A 27,072-nucleotide genomic window follows, 5' to 3' on the forward strand; every position below is an offset into this window, starting at 1 on the left:
TAAAAATTCCCTTCTTATCAGTGTCATTTACACTAAACCTAGGGATATTTCCAAAGTAATTAATCACATCAAAAACACAATTCATTTCTTTTTAAAGATTTATTTTTCATTTATTTCTCTCCCGCCCCTCCCCATTTGCTGCTCTCTGTGTCCATTCGCTGTGTGTTCTTCTGTGTCCACTTGCATTCTTGTCAGCAGCACTGGGAATCTGTGTCTCTTTTTGTAGCATCATCTTGCTGCATCAGCTCTCCGTGTGTACAGCATCACTCTTGAGGAGGCTGCATTTTTTTCACATGGGGTGGCTCTCCTTGCAGGGTGCACTCCTTGCACATGGGGCTCCCCTACATAGGGGATACCCCTGTGTGGCACAGCACAAATCAGCACTGTGCGTGGGTCAGCTCACCACATGAGTCAGGAGGCCCTGGGTTTGAACCCTAGACCTCCTATGTGGTAGGCAGTTGCTCTATCAGTTGAACTTAATCCACTCCCTATAATTCGTTTTTTTTAAACAGCTAAGATCCATACCAAGAGTAGAAAGATTCCCCATGTAATTGATCTTCATCAGCATCAATGCAACACTTTAAAATCCGCTATTCAGAACAACAACAACAACAAAAAGAAATTAAAAAGTCAAAGGCACTTATCTTAGGAAAGATAGATTGTAAATCTCATGAACATCAATAAGAATATGAGTACTTTGGATTGAACTTAACATGTCATGACAAGTCTTGGAGAGATATTACGATATCAAGAAGCTCAACTTTCTATCTCCATATGTGACCATGCTAAATCTATTTAGGAGAAATTAAGTTCTTTTAGGAAGGATGTCTGTGACCACTTTTAAAAATTGTATCAGTTAAGACAAAGTAAGAAAAAAATCCAGTTCAGTACTCTTAAGTAGAATAAATTTAACACAGGGAATTTGAAGAACAAGTGATAAAAAGCTGAGTAGTCAAACTGCATACCATAAGACAACCCAAAGATGAGCAACAATAAGAAATCACCATCATTCTTAAGCCAGGAGGGACAATGGGAAGAGGTAGGGTTATCTAGGGGGAATTAGAACCCACAGCTTCTTAGACAGGAGTGGGAGCATGGAACAAGGGACTGTCTATCAGGAGCTGGAGCTAATATGGACACACAGTCAATGCCAGAGAATGACATTGAAGGTGGAGCAAGAGGATGAGACCTTGAAACAGTGCAAAGCAAGGACTGAGAGAAATAGACCTGCAAGCAAACAGGCAAGTTACCAGAGCTGGAAATATGGGAAATGAAAATGTATAATTCATCCAACCTTTTACCTGTTCTAAAGTATTTGTAGCCAGGATTGATTCCTTGTCAATTAATTGGTCAACTTTATAATGAAACAAAATCCTTCATTCTGCAACCTGAACACATTTTCATTGATCTGGTCACCACATTTTTCGTAGTATATCTCTTCAGTTGTAAAGCTCTAGTGGTGACTTTAATTATGATTTGAGTTGGCTGGCTATAGAAGCTAAACATTTCTCAAGTCATTCTTTTTAAAAAAAATTTTTTTAAAGTCGCCCCCCCCCCCCCCCGCTTTGAAATGGCTCGCTTGTCTGTTTGCTCACTGTTTTTGCACACTGTCTTGTTTTTTTGGTTCATTGTCTGCTCGTTTTACGTTTGTTAGTTTTTTTCTTTAGTAGGCACCAGGAAGGGAACTAGGGACCTCCCATGTGGGAGACAGGAAACTGCTTGAGCCACATCTGCTCCCTGCTTGTTTTTTGGTTTGTTTGTTTGTTTCATTGGTTCATTGTCTGTTCGCTGTTTGCTTGTCCTGTTGCCCATTGTTTTTGCTCTTTGTCTGTTCATTGTTTTTGCTTATTGTCTGTTCTTTGCTCACTGTTTTTTATTTTGTATTTTGTCTTCTTTAGGAGGCACTGGGAACCAAAGCAAGGACCTTCCACATGGGTGCCCAACCGTTTGAACCACCTCCACTCCCTCTCAAGTCATTCTTGAGTGTTTATCTTCAAGAATGAACAAAAATGCTGATATTGAGAAATACCATGGCAGAAGCAGAGAAAACTTACAGCTGCATTGCCCTTTTAAGTATTTTTCTAGTGCTCTGTCTATAGACCTTTATGTTTCTCTTCAGTTAAGAGGAAGACAGGAAATTTAGTTAATCAAAGATGTTCTCATACAATAGTTTCAAATCTTTTAATCTAATCCATATCCATTCTGCTTAAAAATCTGCCTTCTCTCTTGCATAAATATTTCCAGGATTCTTACTATCTATCTCTGAAATATTGTTAAGATTTATCACATCCTTTCCTGTAAGGTAATGTCATATCTTACTTACATCAAAATACCATTGAATTTCAGTTTCTGTCTCTTCTAAATGTTTTTCTAATGCTCCATGTCTAACTCTTTAGGAAGACACTTTGATTTTTGTTTTGTTTTGTTTTATTTTGAGTTATGGTCTTAAGCCAGTTTTCAGCACTGATAATGTGATTGTTTTCATCCTAAACAAATCCAGTTAAATTTTCAAATAAAATACAATGGCATATTGTATCAAGCTTTTACTTAGTCCAAAACAATATTCAGTAATGTAAAACAAGCTGTGTACCTCTCCCCCATGGTTGCTTTAATTCCATGTAAAGGTTTCTTGTTTCTTGTTTGTTTTTATACTAGCATGGTTTCTATGGAATTTAGTGTTGGTTGACTTTGGTGAGAGGGAGGTTGGGGTAGAGTGTTTTCATTCCCCAATAGTTCCTTCATTGCACTTTAGATGAGTAGAAATCTGTTATATTTGAATTTTATTACATCCTTACTATATTAGTTAGCCAAAGGAGTGCTGACGAAAAATACCAGAACTTTGCTGCCCTTTATAAAGTGTATTTATTTGGGGTAGTTGCTTACAGATCTCAAGCCATAAAGCATAAGTTACTTCCCTCATCAAAGTCTATTTTCACATGTTGGAAAAAGATGGCTGCCGATGTCTGTGAGGGTTCAGGCTTCCTGGGTTCCTCTGGGCTCAGCTCCTCTGTTTTCTCGCCAAGATCAGCTGTAGACTATTAGGCTTTCTAGGCTTTGCCTCTGTCCACAAGGTCAGCTGTAAACTATCAGGTGAACGGCTTTCTCTCTCCCTGGGGCTCTAGCATCAACCCTCTTTAACTGCTAGGGAAAACTCACTCTCTCTGTACACATGGGTGGGGTTCCTCTCTTGGCCCAAGGTAATGTCCTAATTCCAGATCTCAGCTTCCATGGTTTTCCTCTTAAAGCTATTTCTCCTTCAATCTCTCATTCCCATGTCTTTTTTATTTCAGGCTGACAGTGATTTTGTTCATACAGCTCTCTCAAAAAAACTTGTTGGTTTAACATGCAGAAAGCAGGGGTCCAAGCCATCAGACAGTAGGAGTTTCCACAAGTCTTTCTGAGATAACTGCATCTTCAATCTTGATTTACCAGTTCCAAGTTTAATTAAGCCCTCTAATGGGGCACTTTTATGTGGGATCTGATTTCCAGAAGCTTGGAATTTCCAGAATCAGTTTCTGTTTTCTTTGTACCTGACAGTTCAGTCCTTAGCATATCTCTCTCATCTAGCATTTTGCTATAAGGTGCAAGCAAAATCAAGCCACATTCTCTGGGATTATTTTGGAAATTTCTTCAGCTAAATGCCCAGGCTCACCATTTTCAAATTCTGCCTTCCATAAAACACCAGGAGTTAATCTTGCTAAACTCTCTGCAACTTTAAAACATGGGTCACCTTTCCTCCAGTTTCCAACAACAGGTCCACCATTTACTTCTAAGGTATCATAAAAACTGTCTTTAGCATTCATATTGCTATCAATAGTCTCTTCTAAGCACTGTAGGTATTTTCTCATAATTCCTCCAGAAGCATCTCATAATTCCTCCAAAAAGTACTCCTTAACTGTTTATAAAACCATTCTAGCGTTTTGGTCATTGCAAAGCATGTCCCCACTCCTTAGTATCAAATTCTGTAATACTTGGCCAAAGGGGTGCTGATGCAAAATACCAGAACTTTGCTGGCTGTTATAAAGGGTATTTATTTGGGGTAGGAACTTACAGATACCAGTCCATAAAGCATAAGTTACTTCCCCACCAAAGGCTATTTTCAAGTGTTGGAGCAAGATGGCTGCCGATGTCTGCAATGGTTCGGCTTCCTGGGTTCCTCTGGGTTCATTGGCTCTGTTTTCTCCACAAGGTCAGCTGTAGACTATGAGACTCTCTAGGCTTTGCCTCGGTCCACAAGGTCAGCTGTAGACTATCAGGTGGACAGCTCTTTCTCTCTCCCTGGGGCTCCAGGTTCAGCGTCAAACTTCAACATCAAAACTCCAACATTAAAAGCCTTCTAACTCTGCCCTTTACCCCACCTTTTGTATTTAAGACTTTCATCAATTTTGAGTTAAATTTGTATATGGTGTGAGATAGGGGTCCTTATTCTTTCTTTTGGCTATTGATATCCAGTTCTTCAGCACCATTTGTTGAATAGACAGTTCTGCTCCAGTTGGGTGCGGTTGATAGGCTTGTCAAAAATTACTAAAGATGTGGTCATAGTTGTGAGGGTCTGTTTCTGAACCATCAGTTCAATTTCATTGGTCTATGTGTCTATCTTTATGCCAGTACCATGTGGCTTTTACCACTGTAGCTAGATAATATGATTTAAAGTCTGGAAGTGAGAGTCCTACAACTTAGCTCTTCTTTTTTCAGATATTTTTGGTTATTCAGAGCCCCATACTCTTCCAAATAAATTTGGTATTTGTGTTTTCCATTTAAAAATAAATGTTGGTGGAATGTTTATCAGGGTTGCATTGGAACTTTGCATAATTTGAGTAAAATTGGCATCTTAATGATATTTAGTCTTCCAATACATGAGCATGAAATGTTCTTCCAATTATTTGGGTCTTTTTAAAATTTCTTTTAGCAGTGCATTATCGTTTCTGAATGCAAGTGCTTTACATACCTGGTTAAGTTTATTCCTAAATATTTGATTCCTTTAGCTGATACTGTAAATGGATTTTTTTCTGACTACTCCTCAGATTGCACACTACTAGTGTATAGAAATATCACAGTTTTTTGCCTTTTGAGCTTGTATCCAGACACTATAGTAATAGTTTATTAGTTCTAGTAACTTAATTGCAGATTTTTTGGGATTTTGTAGGTATAGGATCATGTCATCTGTGAGTAACAATTTTAATTCTTCTTTTCCAATTTGGTGTCCTGTATTGCTTTTTCTTGCCTGATTGCTCTAACTAGAACCTCTAGCACTATGCTGAACAACAATGGTAACATGGGCATCCTTGTCTTATTCCTGATCTCAATGGGAAAACGTTCAGTCTGTGTAGGTAGAATGTGCCTACTGTTGCCTAGAGAGGCTGAGGAAACACCAGCCCTCTCCTATTCTATTTGACGGTGGGGGTAGTTCCATCAGCACATACCAGCTCAGCTCATACAGGCTGAAAGTACCTGCCATTGCCTGGAAAGGCTGAGGAAACACAGCTCCCCTCCATCTTACTTAGGGGTGAGATACAGGTGTCTGACTATTCAGTCTGTGTGGTCCAAAAGCACCCACAGTTATCCAAATAGACTGGGGTAACAACACACATCTTTTTTCTTATCTGGGGTAGGGTTGATCCACAGGCACCTTACAGTTGAATTTGTGCAGGCCAAAAGTGCCTGCAGTTGCCCTGAGAAGCTAAGGAAACATCAGCTCCCTCCTGCATTTGCATGGAGAGCCCAGTACAGGTCCCCCCAGCTTCTTTCCTGACATAGGTGGGACTGAGCCTATCCGTGTGGAAAGAAGTCAGTCCCTAACATCACTGTGATTTTAACCAGCCAGGCTTACCCTCATGCCATGGACTGGGTTAAAATGGTGGTTACTGGCTTCTTTCTGACTTGGACAGTTTCATACATCAGTTGTCCTTAGGATTATACTTTAGCCAGCCAAATTTACTAATCAGTGGCTGAAGCCGGTGACCAACCATCTCTTCCTCCCCTATTTTTGAGAAGTGGAACTTCCAACTCCAGCCAGGGAAAAGCTCCTGAGGTGGCTCGTGCCACTAGTGGAGGATTGGCACCAGTCTCCACAACATAGAGTGTTCTATTCATGAATCTTTACCACAGATGGGCAGTCTACCTCCATTCTTTCAAGGACATTGCAGGATGCTCTTCTGGTCTCCTGAGATCCCCAAACATGTGCTTTAGGGAGCTCTATTTAGATTACTAACTTCCCGGTAGAACAAATTGACTCTTGGAACACCTTACTCAGCTGCCATCTTGTCCCTCTCCTCTATAATTACTTTTTTTTTAAAGATATATGTATTCCCCCCAGTTGTCTATTCTCTGTGTCCATTTGCTGCCCATTCTTTTTTGTCCGCTTCTGTTGTTGTCAGCGGCATGGGAATCTGTGTCTCTTTTTGTTGCGTCGTCTTACTGCGTCAGTTCCTGGGCAGGCTGAACTTTCTTTCATGCTGGGCGGCTCTCCTTACGGGGCGCACTCCTTACATGTGGGACTCCCCTATGTGGGGGGCACCTGTGTGTGGCAGGGCACTCCTTGCACGCATCAGCACTGTGCATGGGCCAGCTCCACAAGGGTCAAAGAGGCCTGGGGTTTGAACCGCAGACCTCCCATGTGGTAGATGGATGCCCTAACCACTGGGCCAAGTCCACTTCCCTATAATTACTTTTTAAGGACATTTTTCATTGTCTCAAATATATCTTAAATCCTTTGAACATTGAGCCATCTGGCAACAGGTTTAGGAACCATTCTCCAATCCTCACAGACTTGTTTAATGATATTCACAAATGCTGACTTCCCTATAACGATGTTCTCTTCAGTGGAGATTTACTTGATGCAGATATCCTAAGAGCTGGTTGCAGAAAATGGACAACTTCTCTTGAGTGGTGTGGCCATTCTTTTTTTTTCAGTTTTTTATTTGAAGTATATTTAGTGGGTCACCACCAGAATTTTTTTTAAAAGAACTAGAATAGAAACATCAGTGTGTATAAGAATAAGGGTTCATTATTTTGTACCCAGTGGTTAGAGCGCCCGTCTACCACACGTGTGTGTATTGCAGTTGTAAAAATTGTCTACTAAGAGCGGCAGATATGAGTGAGTCACATTCTGTCTTTTTGTTGTGTCCCAGAACACATTGGGCAGACAAGTGGCCACAGATGCACACACTGGGGTTCACATCACTCCTAGACCTTGGCCAACCCATGGGATGTTAGTTCAGCGGTCTGAAGGTTTCATGACTTGATTTGGCACCTATTGACTGTTTTTAAATCTAGTTAAGCATTACATCAATAAACACTTCTCTACTACTTTCTTTTGCATTCTTGTTAAGGAAATCATTTTCCTTATTTTAAATATACCTGCTTCATCACTTTAACAAATCTACTTTATAAAACATCATAGTCATAATAAAATTTACATAGTTAAGGAGAGTAATTTCTTAGTCACTTTATGGTTTTTATTAATTAGATGCCATTTCTATTATATTAATGACCTGCTTTGATTGTACAATTTCTCTAATGAAATTTAGAATAAAAATAGTTCTTTAAGTCATTGTGCAGTGTATTTTTTTAATCTTACTATTTTTCATATTTTCCTTTCAAAATTTTAACTGCTACCAAATTATGTATTTTGGGTCACTACTTTTTCAGTCCATAGAAGGATGGATGGTCTACAAATGGAAACACCATTGAAAAATATTTGTCTTTCATTTTTTTCTTAAAGAACTTCAGAAATATTTCAATATTAGGATTATTGAACCACACAGTATTTTAAAATAAATAACAGTAAATTTCAATGTTAAAATTAAACAGCCATAAATTTTCTGCCATCAAGTCACATTGCAAGATTGTGTATAAGAAAAATACGGATTATTAATAGCCTATTCTGAAGATAATGCTTTATATAATTTAGAAATTTTTCATAAGCATAATATCACTAATATTTACAATGCCCTCCATGGTAATTGTGTATGCATAATTTCCATTTTTGATTGTAAACTAACCTGAGAAAACTGTCATGGGATTCCATTTTGTTCCTTATTCTACAATTATGATCCAAAAGATTTCAAATTTATGTGGGCATGTACTCTATTTTATTCTTCTATTTTATTCCCCAAACTCCAAAGCAAATGCATTCTTCTGTGACTGAAAATAAAAGGTTTTCAAAGCCAGAAAATTAGCTTTGGAGATATGGCTTTCCCATTTGGGCAAATTATTTAACCTCTCTAAGTATATATCTGTAAAACAGCTACTCTTTCCATAGCACAGCATTGTTTGTGAGGATGAAATGAAAAAAACTTGTATATTCGGTAAATTGCAGTTATCAGGATAGTTGTTACAATGCTCATCCCCCCCTACTCAACATTTTACTTTGAAGTGAAGATTGATTCTTATCAATCTAGGCATCCTTCAAGCCACAGCACAGGCCTTATCAGAAGTGTTTAGCAATCATTTCCTGAATGCACTGATGAGTGAATGTTATTGAATAGCTACAAAATTCCAGGCACCATCCTAGGTCCTAGTTGTTGACAGGCTGCATTTCAAATGTGATAGCCAGGGAGGCCTGAAGTTATTAAATGGCTGAAGAAAGGAAAGAGGAAAATGTGTGTCAAACTGTGGAAAAAATACCGAAGTAAAGGGTACAGTAAAGACAAAGTTACAAACGTGTAGCATATCTCACTTTTTGTCCTTTTTCTGTTAGAAAATGACTTTATATCACTTCATTTTAAAAGTATAGTTTTGCAATGTATAGGCATCCAGGGTTCAGTGTTCTAAAAACAACTTTTCATTTCTTCTCGATTTCCTTCTTTCTGTTAAAGATCAACTCTCAGTACTGTTGCTAATCCACGGAATGTAAAGTGTTTTATTTCTCTTACTGCCTTTCATTTGACCTTACTATTTCTAAATGTGGTTTTCTTTGCATTCATCTTGCTTGAGTTATGGCATGCTTCTTGAAATTTTGGATTGAAATATTTTATCACTTTCATAATATTTCCTTATATTCTCAGATACATCTCTACCTCAAAGATTCAAGTTACATGTGTTTTGGACACATTCACCAAAGTTGCACATGTCTTCCATGCTCCTTTACTTTATTTTCCATTATTTTTTCTATTGAAGTTTTCAATTGAAATGTTTTCTGCTGTTCTGTGTTTCATTTCACTAATTATGTTTTCTATTGTATCTAATTTGTGTATAAAACCATCTATTAAAGACATTTTTGGTATTTTTATTTTTTCCCTCCAGATTTTCAATTTGATTCCTCTTTTACATATTTTAAATTTTTAATAAAATCATCCATCTCTTCCTCATTGATCTTCCTTTTGTCCTTTTACTTGAATATATCAACACTGTTATTTTAAACTCTTTATCCTCTTATTATAATGTTTGGAACATTTTGTCAGTCTCTGTTGTCTATTTATTCTCCTTATTTTCAATCATAGGATCCCATATAATTGAATACCTTGTAATTCTTTGTTGAATTTTGGATACTGTTTAAAAAATAATGGTTGAATCTCCAAATGATACTTTTTTTTTTACCAGAGAAGGTTTAAACTTCTGTCTACTAAGCAGATAGCATAAACTGATAAACTTAATCCATTCATTCACTGAATTAACATTTGAAAAGTTCCTGTCCTTGAGTGAAGCAGTTAGGGTGAAATTCTTGGGCTTTAAAATTTAAGCTTGATATATTCACTGAGGCCCCACCCCTACTGATTTCTGAACCATATGCCTTGTAATTTCAGAACAAAACTACATAATAAGCACAAAAATCTTCAAACAAAAGAACACTGTCTGCTTGCAGTTTCCTAGCCTCCTATCCTTAAAATCCCCAGATTTGGAAAACATTTTAAGAGAAATATCAGTCTGATGTTAGAATCGAAGTTGTGCCTTCTCTGCCTGTGCCTTGGGATCTTGACACCTGAACACCAAACTTCTGTTTGTATACATGTGTACTTCTTTGTATTCTCAGCATGGCCCTGTGAATATTAAGCCTTGATATTTAGCCTCTTGTCTTGAGACAAGAACAGGCAAATGCTCCTATAGAAAAAGAGATGCAGACTGTAAGCTCACTTACTTCTTTTCACATACTCTGGACTTTTGCAACACCTCCTTTTTAGGTCTGGTTGCTCACAAGCTCATCAAAACATTTCAGGAGATGTGTTTTGGATTTTATCTGTATTTTCTGATTACACTGCTTAAGAGTGTTTGTCTAGTGTACTCTACCCCATCTGATCAGGAGTAATGGTTCTGATCATGATTTTATCCTCTTTTATAATAGTTCTTTTGGCTTGCTAACATTTTGGGATTTTTTTTTTATTTGATTGCATGAGAGAAATAGGTATTTTATTTGTCTTTCTTGGAATGTTGTAGGTTTTAACCAATTTTTTTCTTCTGTAGAAAGATTTGTATTTGTAGTTGTTTTTTCCTTAAATATTTGATATTATTCTTATTTGAAGCTATTTCACCCTTGGTTACTATGTGGTAAGTAATTTGATTTCAGTATCAATTTAATATTTATGAGATGGTTTAATTTTTGCATTTCTTCTTTGTCCAGTTTGTTAAAATATATTATTCTAAGAATTCTAAAAGTAAGCATGTTTAAAATTTCAAATATAATTTCATAAAGCTGTACATGATAGGATTTTCTCTAAGGTTGTTATCATTTCTTCATTTCTATTAAAATTGACTGAATTGAGTGATCATGTCATTTTAACTGAATTTAATTAGAATTTTTGCTCCAGTTAAAAGGTACTCTGTCTATTATTAGCATTAGTCTTTTCCAAGTACCTAACAGGTCCTCAAAAATACCTGAATGAAACAATGGGTAGATGGATGGATGGATGGATGGATGGAGGGATGGATGGAGGGATGGATGGTTAGATGTGAGGCAGGTTATTAAAGGGAAAGAGGGAAGGCAGCTGGGACCTGGCAGAGAACATGGCCATGAAACTTCACCTGGAAACCCCCTGCTACTAAAAACAAAGCTGGAAAGACCTGACCTAGACCCTGGCTATGAGGTCCCATTTGGAACTCTTTCAGGATCAAGGGGAATCCCTGGATAACTCCAAACACAAACATCCCCATTGGCCCCCTGGGAGTGAACAGAACAGCAAACAGCTGGGGCCTCTCCCAAACATTAGGAAAGGGGAGGAGAAAAGACATTAAAAAGGCCTAACCTGGGACCCCATGTGTATGTCTCACTCCATAGCATGCTGGCACCTAGGTCTTAGGTTGAGTACTTATCTCAGTTCAAGTTTTCTTGTTTCTTAATAAACTCTTTACTCCTTTGCTTACCTTATGGCATGTCCTTACATTCTTCTATGTGGCGTAGCCAAGAACCTAGAAGCCCAGAACTCAGAGTATTCTGCCAAGTTATTTGGTGAAACAAGCCAAGAGACAAAGAGGCAACTAACTCTTTCTGACACCCAGCGAGGACTACTGAGTCTAAACTTTTCATTAAACCCTGTCTGTGCCCTCTCTTGCTTTATTAGCAAGGTCTCTGGGATTCTCACCCTGGGCCATGCCCAGAAGTTTATTCCTTCCTCACTCACTGGGAGGCCCTGTGATTCCTGTTGATCCATTACCTCTGGGGCCCCAAATGCCGTTTGCCTGTTAGCCGCTGTACTAGTCAGCCAATGGGTTGCTGATGCAAAGTACCAGAAATCTGTTGGCTTTTATAAAGGATATTAATTCAGGATAGAAGCTTACAGTTACCAGGCCATAAGGCATCACCAAAGTCCATTGCCATGTGTTGGAGCAAGATGGCTGCCAATGTCTACAAAGGTTCTGGCTTCCTCTTCCTCTTAAGTCTCCAGGTCCCAGCTTCTTCCAATCTCAGCCCTAGTCTTGTCTCTCTCCCAGGGCTTGTTTCTCTCTGGGCTCAGCTGCTCTGCTCTCTTCACAAGGTCAGCAGTAAACTCTCAGGTGAATGACTCATCTCTTCCCGTGGCCATTGCAGTATCTAATGCAGCCTTCTCTCTTTCCTCACTCTGCTTCTCTGTGTATTTATTTCCTGGGGCTCCAAGATAAAAACTCCAACCTCCCTTCTCTGTGGTGCAGTTTTCTTTGTGAGTCTCTATTCACCAAGGGGGCAGGAATTCAATGTCCTACTGATGTGGCCCAATCAAAGTCTTAATCATTATTTAATCAAGTAAAAGTGAAACCTCTGAATCCAATATAATCTAATATGCCCAAAAGAACAGACCAATTTACAAACCTAATCTATTTTTGGAATTCCTAAACAATATTAAACTGCTACAGCTGCAGACCAGTCTCTTCTTCTTAATGTCCAGTTTAACTGCAAATTCAGTCCCTGGCAGTGGCCTTCTCATGGTCAGCCTTTCTAAGATCTCTGCAATTGTAGGCCAACAGGAAGGTTTCAAGTCAGTTCCTCCTCTAGGGAGAAAATTCAGCTTGGCAGCATCAGTCTAGAACCTAGGTATGGACATTTCCCAAGTCCTAATTCACTGCAGGGATTCCAGGGGCATGGACTCTGCAGTTTTCAGGATGCTAGGAACCAGTGCAGTAACTCCAAATGCCCCAATACTTAAGTGGCTTGGATGCTCTGGTTTGGAGGCTGGGATCTGGGACACCAGATTAGCTGACAGACTTTTTCCCCCTCATTTCCCCTCTAGAAAAATGGGTACAGCCTCTAGCATTCCAGCAGGTTTGCCATTGGTGCATCTGCTCAGGAATTGGACGGCCTGGCTATTGATGGTCTAAAAAGGAAGAAGCTAATCTTTTCCTGCCACATCACATGGCCACAGTACAGCCAAGAGTGTGCTCTGCATGGGACCCTGAATTCCAGTTAAACCTGTATAAGATGGAAAGAGGGGACAGACAGAATCTGAAGGGCAGAGACCCTGTGGTCATGTCACCTTAAAGGGATGATGAAATTACTACCAAACCAGTCAATTTTAATAAGCTTAGGGAAATTACTTAGGCAGAACCTAAAACCCAGCTTTATTTCAAGGAAAGCTAGTAGAGTCAATAAAAATACACTCTGGTAATTCCTGACTTTAGGGAAGGATAGCTCCTCCTAGGAACTGACTTCATTACCCAGTCTGCCTCAGATATCCATAGGGAGCTACAAATAATTTTCCCTGGGCCCCTTAACTTCCATTAACTCTCTTTTAGAAACAGTCTTCTCAGTTTTCAATAATCAAGACCACGCCACAAGATGGAGATGGTAAGGAGTGGCAGGCTTGAGGTCCAGGATAAGCTCACATTTAACTGCCACCCGTTAGAGGCACAGTTGCCCCAGGGCTGCCCAAATTCAGGTTCCGGGCTGTCTTACCTTCCAGAACACTGGGGCCCTGCTCCAGGGGAAGACGGAAGGGGCCTGAGGGTATGCATGAACCATCAACTAGAAGGTGTTTCAGGTGATCCTTAACTTGGCAGGTAAGATCATTAATTTCTTAATTTACGTGGGAACCACTTATTCTGTCCTAACCCACCCCTCTGTACTTCTCTACCCTCAGTTGTGCCTAATAAGGGTAGTGAGAAGGGAATTGAAATCTAGGCCATTTACTAAACCTGTGCTCTGTAGAATAAGGAACATTCTCATATGCCATCAATTAAGATTAAAAAGTTCCTGGAGAATGGCTTCCATCAGGTCTTTCCCTATGCTAAGTGTGTAAAAGTCTCTCTTCTGTTCTAATCTGTGCTTACTTTTTGTCAGTCTGCTTGTGCCTAAGAACTCATAAATCAGATTTGAGGTTCACCTGTTACAAATTGGATAACGGTGAAAGTTAACCTAAAAATGAGTCTTTAAATGTCAGTACTATCTTGCAGTTAGATTTGATGTATGAAAGAAATCACAAGTGGAATTAGCTCAACTGCTGGAAAAGCAGAAAAATTTAGTAACATAGTTACTGATAAAATAGTTTAAGTTGCTTAGTTAATAAATGAAACTTCCCAATTTGTTTTTAAGTAAAATTTACTAGAAACTGTAAGAGTTAAGATCATTATATAGATGCCTTTATATTATAAAACAGCAAAAGCTGAAATTGCTATAACTGGGTGGATTTAGCCTAGACCTACTATTGTGATAGTAATCTTAGACTAATTTACCTTTGTTTATAGTTACTTCAGGTCTAGCCTCACCCTTGTGTATGCTTGCTACAGTAACGGTAATTATAAACTGAATTTACCTTTGATTATGGTTATTATGAGACTTGAGTCTTCCCTAGACCTACTGTTGTGATCGGAATTCTAAATTAAACATCTTTGTTTATGTTTACATCAAGTCAAACTTAGCCCTCCTGTATGCTTGCTATTGTGATGGTAATTTGAAGCTGAGTTTGTCTTTGCTTATGGTAATCTCAGGATTGGCCTCACCTTTGTAGTGGCAACTATTCTGTTCTCCCTGTTTGTAGCCATGGCAACTTCTGCCTCCCCATGGTTCAGGAGAAGGCAAATTTGAGACAACCCTGTGTCCCATACTTCCACTGGTGTTTACAACCCTGCTTTCTCTCATGATTATCCAGGTGTAGACTCCAATTTACCTACTCCAGGGAAGAGCCCAGAAGAACACCAGGACCTTTGAGGAACTGCTGCATGGTAGAAATCCTTGGCCCTCTGGTTTGAAGGTCTACTCTTCCAGTCCAGCAGCCACCAGAGTCCTGTAATCTCTGAGGACTGGGAAGTGAGTGATCTCCCACCATGTGCATTAAAAATTCTGAAAGTAGCAGATCATAAAAAATAAAAAGTTTTCCTTCAGTAACTTCAATGAATATGTACTGGAATTAGTTTTGCTCATCCAAGGTCTGTCAAAGTTGAAATGGGAAATAAGCAAAGCTCTGAAGTTAAGGAAAACATTGTAAATTGCATTTTAAATCATTGGGGATAATTTGGTTATTTCCAATAACCAGAAGGAATGAAATTCTTGTGCAAAACTTTATGGTCACAGTGCAGATTAGAATAATCAGAAATAGCCTTCAAAGAGATCTTTTAAATGTTATTTCACAGTTAAACATATTTTGTAAAGGAGTGAAAATTATAAGTAACTTTAGTAAGTTTGATATGGGCTATGGGTGGAAGGCTCTTTGTCTCTTCAGAGATAACTAAGTTGTTTGACTTGTGGGTGTGGAACGGTAAGAGGCTGCAGTCCTGCTCTTAGGGACCAGCAGCGGCTCCAGTCCCAGGAAATGTTTAACAATGCGGGGGCTATAAACTTTAAGTATTTAGGGGAAATGCAAAAACCAAATATGCTAAAGGCTTATCTAGAATGTCTGGAGTCCATGCTAAAAGCTTACCTAAGATGTGGAAGATATATGCTAATTGAAGCCTATTGAGAACTGAAACAAAGGGACCATTTGGCCTTTCCTCTCTGTATAAAAGACGTTTGAAAATCTTGTTCGGGGCTCGGGATTCAAATTGAAAGCTCCCGAGTCCGGCCGGCCGTCAATAAACCGTTTTTCCTTCTCAAAATCATTCCTGAGTCCTGGCCTCTCTATACTCAAATAATTGAACTTCTCTTAAATTCCACAACATTTTTGGTGACTCTGGTGGGATAATAAATGAAGGCCAGAGATGGTAGCATTTTGCTACCCCTTCCAAATACCCAAGGAAGCCGGGAGGACTCGGGTGAACCCCAAATCTGGGCGCCCCTGGATTAAATTTAATCCAGAAAAGATGTGGGCTCCACCAGAATCTTCCCGACAAAAATCGAGGGCAATGGAAGGTCTGAAGAGAAAGATTCTGGGAACGAAAAAGAACTCCGAACATGGAAGAAGGTAAGACTCCCCGGGTGAGCACAGTCTGGAAGGCCCTAGTTTAATTGCTAGGAAGGGGAGGCTGATCACCTCCCGAGAGAACCCTAGTAGCCCCAGAAGGCTGGGGGGAAGCCGTTCTCTCTAGGCTTGGGAAAAGGAGGAAAACCGGGGAAAAGCCCTGGTGTTTTGGGTTTGTCTAACTGCATGTTAGAATCTGGTACTGGTCTTATGTCCACTAAAGGAGTGGAGTCTCGATTTTAATAGGAAGGGTATTTATAGGTTCGAGTCCTAATGTCCTGGAAATTGGTCTAGATTAAGGAAAACAAAACTTGGTTACAGGAAAATGGATCGGCTTTTCTGGTGGAGCTTGGTCTGGGTGTAAAGTTTAAACAGTGGAAAAGTCTAGCTGAAATCTTTTGTTATGGTGCTAATTTGTGAATGAATTCGCTTTATACCAAATGTTAAGTGTTCTGAGGTTTGTGATGGCTGTGGGGGCAGCCGTGGTGAAAATAAATATATAAACTTGTGAGTCAGATTAGTGACCTTTGTGCTTCTGTCTGTGTCAGCTCAATGTTAGTGTTGGAGTTGTGTCCTTACATAAAGTAGAATTACAGCTGAGCTGGAGCCCTCCCTTGCCATTGGCAAGGGGGTGAAATGATTCTGGGGCAAAAGCTGAGGAGTCTAGATGTTTGTGCATGCTCTGCTGTCTTTCTTGTCTCTGGTCTGGCCCTTTGCCGGGGTTTGGAGGCCATCTGTGTCCGCGCCAAGCACCCAAGTTTGTTGGGAATGTCCCAGTCGGGGCGGCTGGGTTCCTGGGAGAGTTGCCAAATTTGAGTAGGTTCTGTCTGCCCATTTTGGCTGAAAGCTGGAAATCGGGGAGCGGCTTGCCCCTTTCCAGTGAGTCCACCCTTCTATTCATAAGCCGCATTCCTGTTTGTTGTGCACCCGACTGCCTGAAAGGGGGGGAAAATTGAAGGAGGTGAAAAGCAGAGTCAGAATAAATGCAGTAAATTTCCCTCCTTAGGGTGTCAAAGCCAAAATACGTTTGCATTCTGCTCAGGTTCTTAGAAGGTATTGTAGTAACCTTAAGTGAGAGAATGTGTTCTGTGAAGGTAAAATCTGTCTTAAGGGTATAAATAATTATAAAAGTTTTACAAAGCATTGTTTAAGGTATTTAAGTGGCTAATTGCAGAAAGTCATTATTTAACAAAACTGAATTGATAATAATAATAATAATAAAAGGCAATTTTATAACAAACTTTTTCGGCAGCCAATCTCCCCTGCCAACTTGCTTCCAAAAAAACTGTTTCTGGTATTACATGCTACTAAGTATTTAAAGTGAAGAAAGTTCATTATTTTAACAACTTGTTTAGTATTAATGGCAATTATATGTTGTAAGAAGTTTGCCTGGTAACTTAGTATGTGGGATATATGGAGTGTGTTTTTATTGTTAAGGCAACAGAAGATGATTTTGTCCTAAGATAAAATGATTGATTATTGGAAAGAGTAGAGTATGGGACAGAACCTGAATGAATACTGAAAGTGTAGAAGGTTTGTGGAAGGGAAATTTTTATGATTAAATTGAGTAAGATCAATATACAAAGAAAATATTTTATCAATAGCTTCTTGTGCTTTAACCTCATCATATCCTCAATGTTTGAAGAAGAGTCTTACCTCTTTTAAAAGAACATTTTATGTTCTTTTATTTCAAACTAACTGCAAGAGAATTATTCTTTTACTTTAAAGGAAAAATTAAAGTAATGGTTAAGTTCATTTAATATGTTATAAGGTGAATGAAAGGTATTTAAAGGTGTTATAAAATTAATAGATTTAAAAAAATTAATAAAAACTGTAACTAAGAGTTAAAATCATTTATAAATGCATTTATATTGTAAAACAGTGGAAAGACAATAACTGAGATTATAGCTGGGTGAATTTAGCCTGAAACTATTATTTAAGTGTAAATTCTACACTAACCTTTCCTTTGTTTATGGTTGCTTCAGGCCTAACCTCGCCCTTTGCCTTTGCCTATGGTTATTTCATAATTGAGAAGAGCTGGGACATCACTGTCTCCTCTTCTGGTATTAGTAACCCTTTCTCTCATGAATTCAAGTGTAAACTAAATAAATTGCTGCCTGATGGAATAAGGTTGAATGACCACTGGAGTTTTATTATCTCCAAAACCAAAAGGGGGGTGGAGGGGGAGAAGTCTCCTGCCTTGACGGTCAGTGTTCCTAAGAGTGGCAATTCATGAGAGAAAGCAGTCTGTCTCCCTGAGGCTTCAAATAGCCTCAGTAAATATATATAAAATTAATCTTGTTGCTTATCCAAAATTCCGCTAATTTCAAGGTAAAATATAAAGTTCTAAAACAAAATGGTACTAAGGCATTGAGAACATTTTGGTTATTACAATCCATTAAGTAAGAAAGAAAATTCTTGTGGTAAACTGCATGGTCATAGTGCAAATTAAGAAGAGTTTCAAAAGTCTTCGAAAAGTTTAAAGTAACTAAAGTCATGTTGTTGTGTCAAACTATTCATGTCTGCCTATTTGCTCAAATTGTTGAGGTTAAATATGCAGTTATATAAGTAATATGTATTTCTGGACCCCTAATTAATTAAGCTAAACAGTATATAAAATAATGCAAATTACAAGTAATATCAATGAGTTGTGTTTGTGTCTAACTCTTTGTGTCTGCCCATTTTTAAAAAAAATGCTCAATGTATGTCTTCATACATCAGGATAATATCAAATTAACAAATAAAAATTCTTAAAAGAGGTCTATTCAAATTGTTAAAAATTAAATATGCAGTTATATTTATAAATATTCTTAAAGCCCAAATTGAACTAAGCAGGATGAAAAAGTCATAGAAATCTGATTATGGAAACAATTGGGAAAGGGCCTCCTCTTTGCAAGAGCTTTTAAGGCAAGACTAGGTGTGGCAGATTAAGCCTATCTACTAGGCTAGGGAATTAAGAATCAGTTTGCCTGGTAATTTCCCAGTTTAAACCTTTGTCAGCCATAAATTGCAAAAAAAAAAAAAAAACACACAAAGATTAGGTTAATTTTCACATAAGAAAAATGTTGATGTAACCTGGCGGCCTGCTGCCTCAGTCTCCCACTCCCGGGTTGGACAGCAGTGGAGGAGACCAGTTTAGGCCAGTCCTATAGGCAGTGGAAGGATGCCCAAGAAGGAGCTAACTAAGTCGGTGCCATTTCAGCACTAAATTCTATTCCTTATTTGAAAAAGGGGGGAGCAGGTAAAAACTAAAATGGTTGGAATGTGATAGAGGAAGCAGTTAAATCAAACTTTTGCGTGGGAAAGTTAAATCTCAGATAAGCTGTAACTTCTGAAGTATCCAATCTATGGAAAAACAGGAAGAGCTTGCATGCTAGGCTTAGGGGTATAAATTGTGTCATTTTTCTTTGTTCGGGGCACCAGCCATATCTGGCTCTGCGCCCCTTCTTGCAAGATTGAGAATAAAGTATTTTCTTCTCCACAATCTGGTGAGCCTTATTTTCTTCCAGAAGATTTCTTTCCAACAAAATAAGGTAATTAGTGGCTCTATTAACAAATTTCAGTAAGTAAAGGAAAGTCCATAAAAACTATGGAGAGATCTTTCCTGGGTTATGATTTTAAAAAATTAAGTAATTGTGTAATGTGTTTTAAAACCTGGTAGTCAGTATGCATGTGTTTTAAAACCTGGTAGTCAGTTATGCTTTTAAATTAATAATTTTCATAACTTAAAGAAAAGAAGTTTTTAGCTTCCTGTAAGGGAAAAAGAGAACATTCCCTGCATAAACTATTATGGTTTCAATTTTATTTAACTTGAGTGTAATCTCCCATAGTTAATTTATAAACTAAATTAACATATGTACAAAATCTTTACAGTAATGAAAATTGTAAGTTCACATTGGTGAAATTAGGCTAAAGGAAAAAGATTGTAGGTATGCTCTCTTAAATAAAGAGTAAATTTCTTTCATTGGTAATTGTAATTTAGTAAGTTTATTTAAACATGAGGTGTCTAGTCAATGCGGTTATAGTCAATTATAAAGAGTTTGTAAAACATCTTCCAAACTGAAAATGTTTAAATAGTTCTAATTGTAGAAGTCATTGTTAACTAAAGAAACTTAGATTGGTATTGGTAGCAGAAATAACTTCATGATAATAAACCTGTCTGAAGGCCACTGCAAAATACACATTTAAGTAAATGGTAATAAAAAGTTGTCTTGATTCTATTGGAAATATTCTGTTTTCATTCTAACAATGAAAAATAATATTTTTCCTCTATTACTAAAGTAAAGTACCTACTGTTATCTTCATAGTAAAATTGTGTAAGTAAATAGTCATTTGATATATGTATTGCGTTAAGTTGTTTAAAATATATATAAAACAAGGAATAAACTTTAACATTGTCAAACTCTTGTGCATTCGAACCAGGCCTTGTATACATTACAGGTGGCCTCTCCATGTGAGTTATTGGCTAGGCTGGTCACTGACCCCTCAATTAAAAATATGTGCTATATCAGTCTCTGGTTCTGCTCCTGAAGTCGATGGAAACTATATTGCAGTTTCAAGCTCCTGCAGTCAATAATGACTCGGTACAGCCAAGTGTACAATGGATATCACCTCCAGACTGGCACTGTTCCATGGTGCCAGAGAGCACTATGCACCAGGCTAGTAGAATACTGGAAAATCTCTGGAATACTGGAAGGATGCTGCAACTTGCTCACTGCGTTGAAGAACATGCTAAGTGGAGCCATGATACCAGGAGACTGTAAGTAAAACTTAAACACAATTGGCATTATGGCCTGCTCTCATGGAGAGATAACATGTAAAGTATTACAAACCTGAAACTCAAAACTAATAATGGCAACTCTGAATCCTTATGCATTAAGTAATACATTAGTTAATATTAAGTGCTGTACCTTTATCCTGTACTAAATATATGCCTAATAATTGTAATGTTATCTTTTCTATTTTGGATCAAGTGCAGAAGTATATTAGACATGTTAAATTCCTGGTAAAATCATTTTCTAAACAGTTAATAACATGTCTATAGAATAAGGTGGCAGTCTCAGCCAGTCTCAGCAAAAGTGAGGCTTGCTTGCTGATGGTGAGTCACCTATTGAACAAGTCAAAATTGCTAGAAATTGTACAATGAAAACCAAGGTGTAAAAATCTTTATTCTGTAGTTCTGATCACTCCCACAGGTGAAAACTAAGAGTATTTCCAAATTAGTGTTCTAATCCTGAGTGAAGCCAGTTGCCCAAGGAGTACCAGTTCACCAGGAGCATCTGACAGAGCGAATGAGTGTCAATCATTGAACAGCTTGGAATGTGTCTTCAGACAAAGCTAAGTGTCTGTTGCAATTTCTCTCTAAAGATGGATAACTTAAAAAAGAATATATATGCTGTTCCACCAGCTTTTAAGGAATGCCATCTTTATAGGCACCTAACCTTGTCTACCTCTGTAATCCAATGTGTCCTCTTTTAAAAACAGGTATTCCAAAATTTTAATTAAGTTTGTTTCTTTCAGAGTGAACATCTTATTAACCATATGAAAACTTCATCCAACTTCGTACAGAATGCCAGATCCATCTTCCTCCAGTTAGAATAAATTAAAGAGTTTTACACCTTATTAGGCAATGACTACAGCCCATGGCCAGCAGGAAGCAGTTACAGAAAAGAGATCGTCTCCCTTCAGCACCCCTTTTAAATTAAAGGTGTAAACTCTTTAAGAGTAAAATAAAAGTAATAGATGGATCTGGAACCTGACTGGAAATCCATGTGAGTGCCAGTGGCAGCAGAATAACTGCGGGAGGCCCCTGCCCAAGATTCTGCTGTCCAGAATGAAAAGTTCTAAACTTCTAAAAACTGTCCTGGATGCTGTACTAAAGACTGATAAATAATCAGTCAAGACAACAAACAGCCATCCACCTCATAGCTCCAACAATAATTATGCCAAAGCTTAGCAAGTAAACTTTGACAAAGGGGGGGAATGATGTGGGCTATGGGTGGAAGGCTCTTTGTCTCTTCAGAGATAACTAAGTTGTTTGACTTGTGGGTGTGGAACGGTAAGAGGCTGCAGTCCTGCTCTTAGGGACCAGCAGCGGCTCCAGTCCCAGGAAATGTTTAACAATGCGGGGGCTATAAACTTTAAGTATTTAGGGGAAATGCAAAAACCAAATATGCTAAAGGCTTATCTAGAATGTCTGGAGTCCATGCTAAAAGCTTACCTAAGATGTGGAAGATATATGCTAATTGAAGCCTATTGAGAACTGAAACAAAGGGACCATTTGGCCTTTCCTCTCTGTATAAAAGACGTTTGAAAATCTTGTTCGGGGCTCGGGATTCAAACTGAAAGCTCCCGAGTCCGGCCGGCCGTCAATAAACCGTTTTTCCTTCTCAAAATCATTCCTGAGTCCTGGCCTCTCTATACTCAAATAATTGAACTTCTCTTAAATTCCACAACAAGTTGTGTGCTTGTGTCTAACTATATTTGTGTCTATTTGGTCAGTGTATATTTTCATACATCAGAATTGCAATATCAAATTAAGAAATGAATATTCTTAAAAGAGTTCTATTCAAATTTTTAAGAGTTAAATAAGCACTTTTCTTCCAGGCCTGTAGACTAAGAATTATAGTTTCTCTGTAATTCCCAAATTTAAGCCTTTTAACAGGCTTAAAATGAGAGTAATTAATAATCCAATGGCCACATTTCAGTAAGTAAAATTAAAAAGTCCTTGAGAGCTATGGACAGAGCTTTTCTAAATTATGATTAAAATAAATTAAATGATTATATTCCAGAAACTAGAAGTCAGTATGCTTTTAATGTTAGTCACAATCTTAGAATTTTATTTAAGAAAAGCTCTTTTAGCCTCCTGTGAAGGAAGGAGAAAAGAACATTTCTTGCATAGACTAATTGTTTCAATTTTATTTAGCTTGGATGTAATCTCCCTAGGTTTATAGGATACTAATAAAATAAATTAGCATTGTATGTATTAAATCTTTAAGATGATAAAAACAGTAAGTTCATGTTTAATAAAATATAGATCTGTCCTAGAGTGAAATGACTAGTTTTCACAGAACAGATTGAGGAATGTGAGGCAAGACTTTTAAATGGATAAAGTTAAATTTCATTAGTCGTTAACTATAATTTAATAAGCTTATTTAAAGGTAAGGTAACTAGTCTATGTGGTTATGGTTAATTATAAGAAGTTTGTAAACATATTGTCTAATCTGAAGTACTTTAATGGCTTCCAGCAAGCCATTGTTAATAGAAACCTAAATTGATGTTTATAACTAAAAGTAGTTTCATAACAGGGAAACCTGTCAGAGGGTACCTCAATCTGCATGTTAAGGTGGTAGTAGGGGAAAGATTTTCTTGATTCTATTTAGAATCTTTGATTTTCATAAAGTAATGGAGAAAGTAGTTTTTCCTGTACTGCTAAAGTAAAATACTTATTAATTAACATAATCGTGGTAAACATGTAAAACTAAACATAAAGTACTAAAACAGTTAAGTTCATTTGATATGTTATAAATTGCATTGGAAGTATTTAGAAAGTGTATAAAGATTAAAAGAGATAGACTTCAGTATTGTCAAACTCTCTTGTGCATTCCAGGTAGGCCCCAATACCCACATGGTGCCTCTCCATTTGAGTTATGGCTAGTTCCATCACTATGACCCCCAAAATAATAAAGGTACCTACTACGTCTGTACGTGCTCCTGAAGTGGAGAGTACCTGGAGGTTTCAGACTCTTGCAATAGCCAGTGATGGCTCAATATGGCCAGAATACAATGGACATTGCCTTCAGACTGGCTGTTTCATAGTGCTGAAGAGCATTATGCACCAGGTCAGTGAAACACTGGAGCTACCTTCCAAGGGACAACAGTGCTGCACAATTCTTGCTATATGAAGGACATACCAAATGGAGCAATAATTATCAAAGCAATATGAGTAGAGCTTAAATAGCACATTTGGCATTAGGCCTGCTTCTGTGAAGAGACAGCATGAATGATGTTGCCTTTGTGGAACTTAGATCTATCAGCTGCAGCTCAAAGAGAAACTTGTATGTTGATTAGTATTAAGTACTGTACCCATATATCTGATGAAATAATAATAGTTGTTCTATTCTAGATCATATGCAGAGGGATTCTGAACATGTTAAAAGTCCTGGTAAATTTAATTCATTTTCTAAGTAGTCAATGAACCTGCTTATAAGATGAAGAATGGCTCTTGTAAGTACTGTCTTTGTTTTGCTTGCCGTAGGCTTGTCTTGTTGTTTAGGTCTAGGGCAGTGCCTCTCTTCATACCTTTCCTAGCTGTCCTAGGCATAACCACTGCCATGGGAACTGGGGTTGGTGGTTTATACAAATCCAACAGGTCCACCACAACTTCTTTTTAGAATTAACCAACAGTATAAAAGAACTCAAGGAAGAATGCTATTTCCCATCAACTTTGGAAGGCTGCAGCTTCTGAAGGCAACTGACCTTTCTGACTCCTGTGGTCCAGTATTTCATGGCTGACCTCCTTTTGGGGCCCACTTATCACCATCTTTATTCTTTTAGTAGGACCATGTATCTAAATTCTAAGTTTATTTCTTCCCAAATCAATGCCTTCCAGAACAAGATATTAGTCTCATGGGGATTTCATCCAGATCCAACCATGCTGCTGGACCCATCTTCTCTCACACTCAATAGAATAGTCAGAGAGTTTTACACCTTGTCACACAGGGACTACACCCCCCAACCAGTAGGAAGCAGCTGCAGAGGAATGACTACTTCCCTTCAGCACCCCTTTAAGAATAAGGGTGTAAACTCTCTGAGGGAGGAGTTAAGGCAGGTTAGTATAGGGAAAGAGGGAAGGCAGCTGGAACCCAGCAGAGAATATAACCATGAGAGACCCCACCTGATAATTCCCTGCTACTAAAAACAAAGCCAGAAATACCTCACTTAGATCGTGAGGTTCCATTTGGAGCTCTTTCCAGGCTTGGGGAAGCCCAAGATAACTCCAACAGGCCTCCTCAACAGCAAGCAACTGGGGGCTCTCCCCAACATTAGGAAAGGGGAGAAGGAAAGGCTTTAAAAAGATCTAACCTGGAGCTCCATACATGCATCTCACGCTGTAACCTGTTCACACCGATGCCTCAGGTTGTGTATTTATCACATTTCTAGTTTTCTTGTTTCTTAATAAATAGTTTACTCCCTTGCCTACCTTATGGAGTGTCCTTCAATTCTTTTATGCAACACAACCAAGAACGTAGAAAGCCAGAATCCAGGGTGTTCTGCTAACATATTGATGGATGAATGGATGGATGAGCCAACACATGCTTATCAACTTGCCTGATGAATGAAAAAATTGTGATACAAATTGCTACTTGCAATTTTTGGAAAACAAATTTTAACCTGCAGGTTGTAACAGGTTTTTGTTAAGGGAGAGATTACTCACATTGCCTCCAAATTCACTCTACCCAGATATCAAAAATGCTTAATGGAGACCACAGAGTTTAGATCTTTCTCTTCATATACCTGAGTTTAATATGGGAATAGTGTTGTATTAGTCAAGAATTCTTTGTAATAACCATGTTTTCTTTTCATTATCTTTATTTTTTAAAAAGATTTATTTATTTATTTCTCTCCCTGCCCCCGCCGCCACCTCAGTTGTCTGTTCTCTGTGTCTATTCTCTGCGTGTTCTTCTTAGTCCACTTCTGTTGTTGTCAGCGGCACCCAGAATCTGTGTTTCTTTTTGTTGTGTCATCTTGTTGTGTCAGCTCTCCGTGTGTGTGGCACCATTCTTGGGCAGGCTGAACTTTCTTTCATGCTGGGCAGCACTCCTTATGGGGCGCACTCCATGTGCGTGGGGCTCCCCTGCATGGGAACACCCCTGCGTGGCATGGCATTCTTTGTGCACATCAGCTCTGCACGTGGGCCAGCTGCACACAGGTCAAGGAAGCCTGGGGTTTGAACCACGGACCTCCCATGTGGTAGATGTATGCACTAACCACTGGGCCAAGTCCGCTTCCCTTCATTATCTTTAAATGACTTTGGCTTGTATTTCATCTAAATCCTCCAAAATTGTTTTTTCTTTGAAATTTAATTCTTAATAGCAATGGTTACTGTGTCCATCATGGTCCTTATTGTCTATAAACTTAAGTTTCATATTTTGGGATTGGAATTATTTTGTGTAAATGAGATAACAGAATCCAGAAAAGTGGAAAGTAGGGAAGCAGATGTGGCTCAACTAGTAGAGCTTCTGCCTACCATACAGGAAGACATGGGTTTGATTCCTGGGGCCTCCTGGATAATAAAGAGAAAGCGTGCCCACATGGCAAGCCAGTGCCCATGCAAGTGAGTCACACAGCAAGATGATGACACATCAAGAGAGAGACAACAAGTGGAGAGTCAAGGTGAAGCACCGCAGAAACCAGGAACTGAGGAGGCACAATTGACAGGGAACCTTTCTCCCAATCAGAGGTCTCCAGGATTGAAACCAGTAAATCCTAGAGGAGAGAAAATGAGAAGAGAAGACAACACAGACAGCAAAAACAGCAGAGTGGGAGGAGGGGAAGGGGGGGAAATAAATAAAATTAAATCTTTAAAAAGAAAAGAGGAAAGTATTTGTTAAAATTTCTGAATACTCAGTTGCAGAATCAATAACATTATTTGAAAATTTAAGTATCTTATTCACCTCTGTGCTATTAAGTGTTCTCCAAATAAACGGACCCAACAAGAGATATATATTGATATATAGATAGGTAGGTAGATAGGTAGGTAGAGAGATAGATAGATAGATAGATAGATAGATAGATAGATAGATAGATAGATAATAGGAATAGGCTCAAGCAGTCATAGGAATTTGCATATCTCAACTTCATAGGGCAAGCTACAAGTTGGAAACTTGAAGCTGAATTCCCCAGAAGAATACAGCTGGCTGAAGTTGAGGCAGAAGTTCCTCTTTCTAACTTCTGAAATTCTCAGTTCTGATTTTAAGACTTCCAATGAATTAGATGAGTTGAAACCTGTCATTGCAGAGGACAAACTCCTTTACTGATTATAGATGCAATCAGCCATACATGCAATCAACTAACTATAGATGAAAATCCATCTATGAAATATCCTCTTAATAACAGGCCAGTTTTTGCTTGCTTATCAAATAACTAGTCACCATAACCTAGCCAAGTTGACACACGAAAATAACCAAAGGGGACCATGTGCTGTAATATCAATATAGCTCAACAAATTGCAAAAAATTACAATCATACAGAGCATGTTCTCTGACTTCAGAGGAATTAAGTTAGAAATTGAATTAAATTAAAATTAAATTTAAAAATTAAAGAGAAAATTCTA

This window comes from Dasypus novemcinctus, chromosome 3 (genome assembly GCF_030445035.2).
Source record: "Dasypus novemcinctus isolate mDasNov1 chromosome 3, mDasNov1.1.hap2, whole genome shotgun sequence".
Taxonomy (NCBI): Eukaryota; Metazoa; Chordata; class Mammalia; order Cingulata; family Dasypodidae; genus Dasypus; species Dasypus novemcinctus.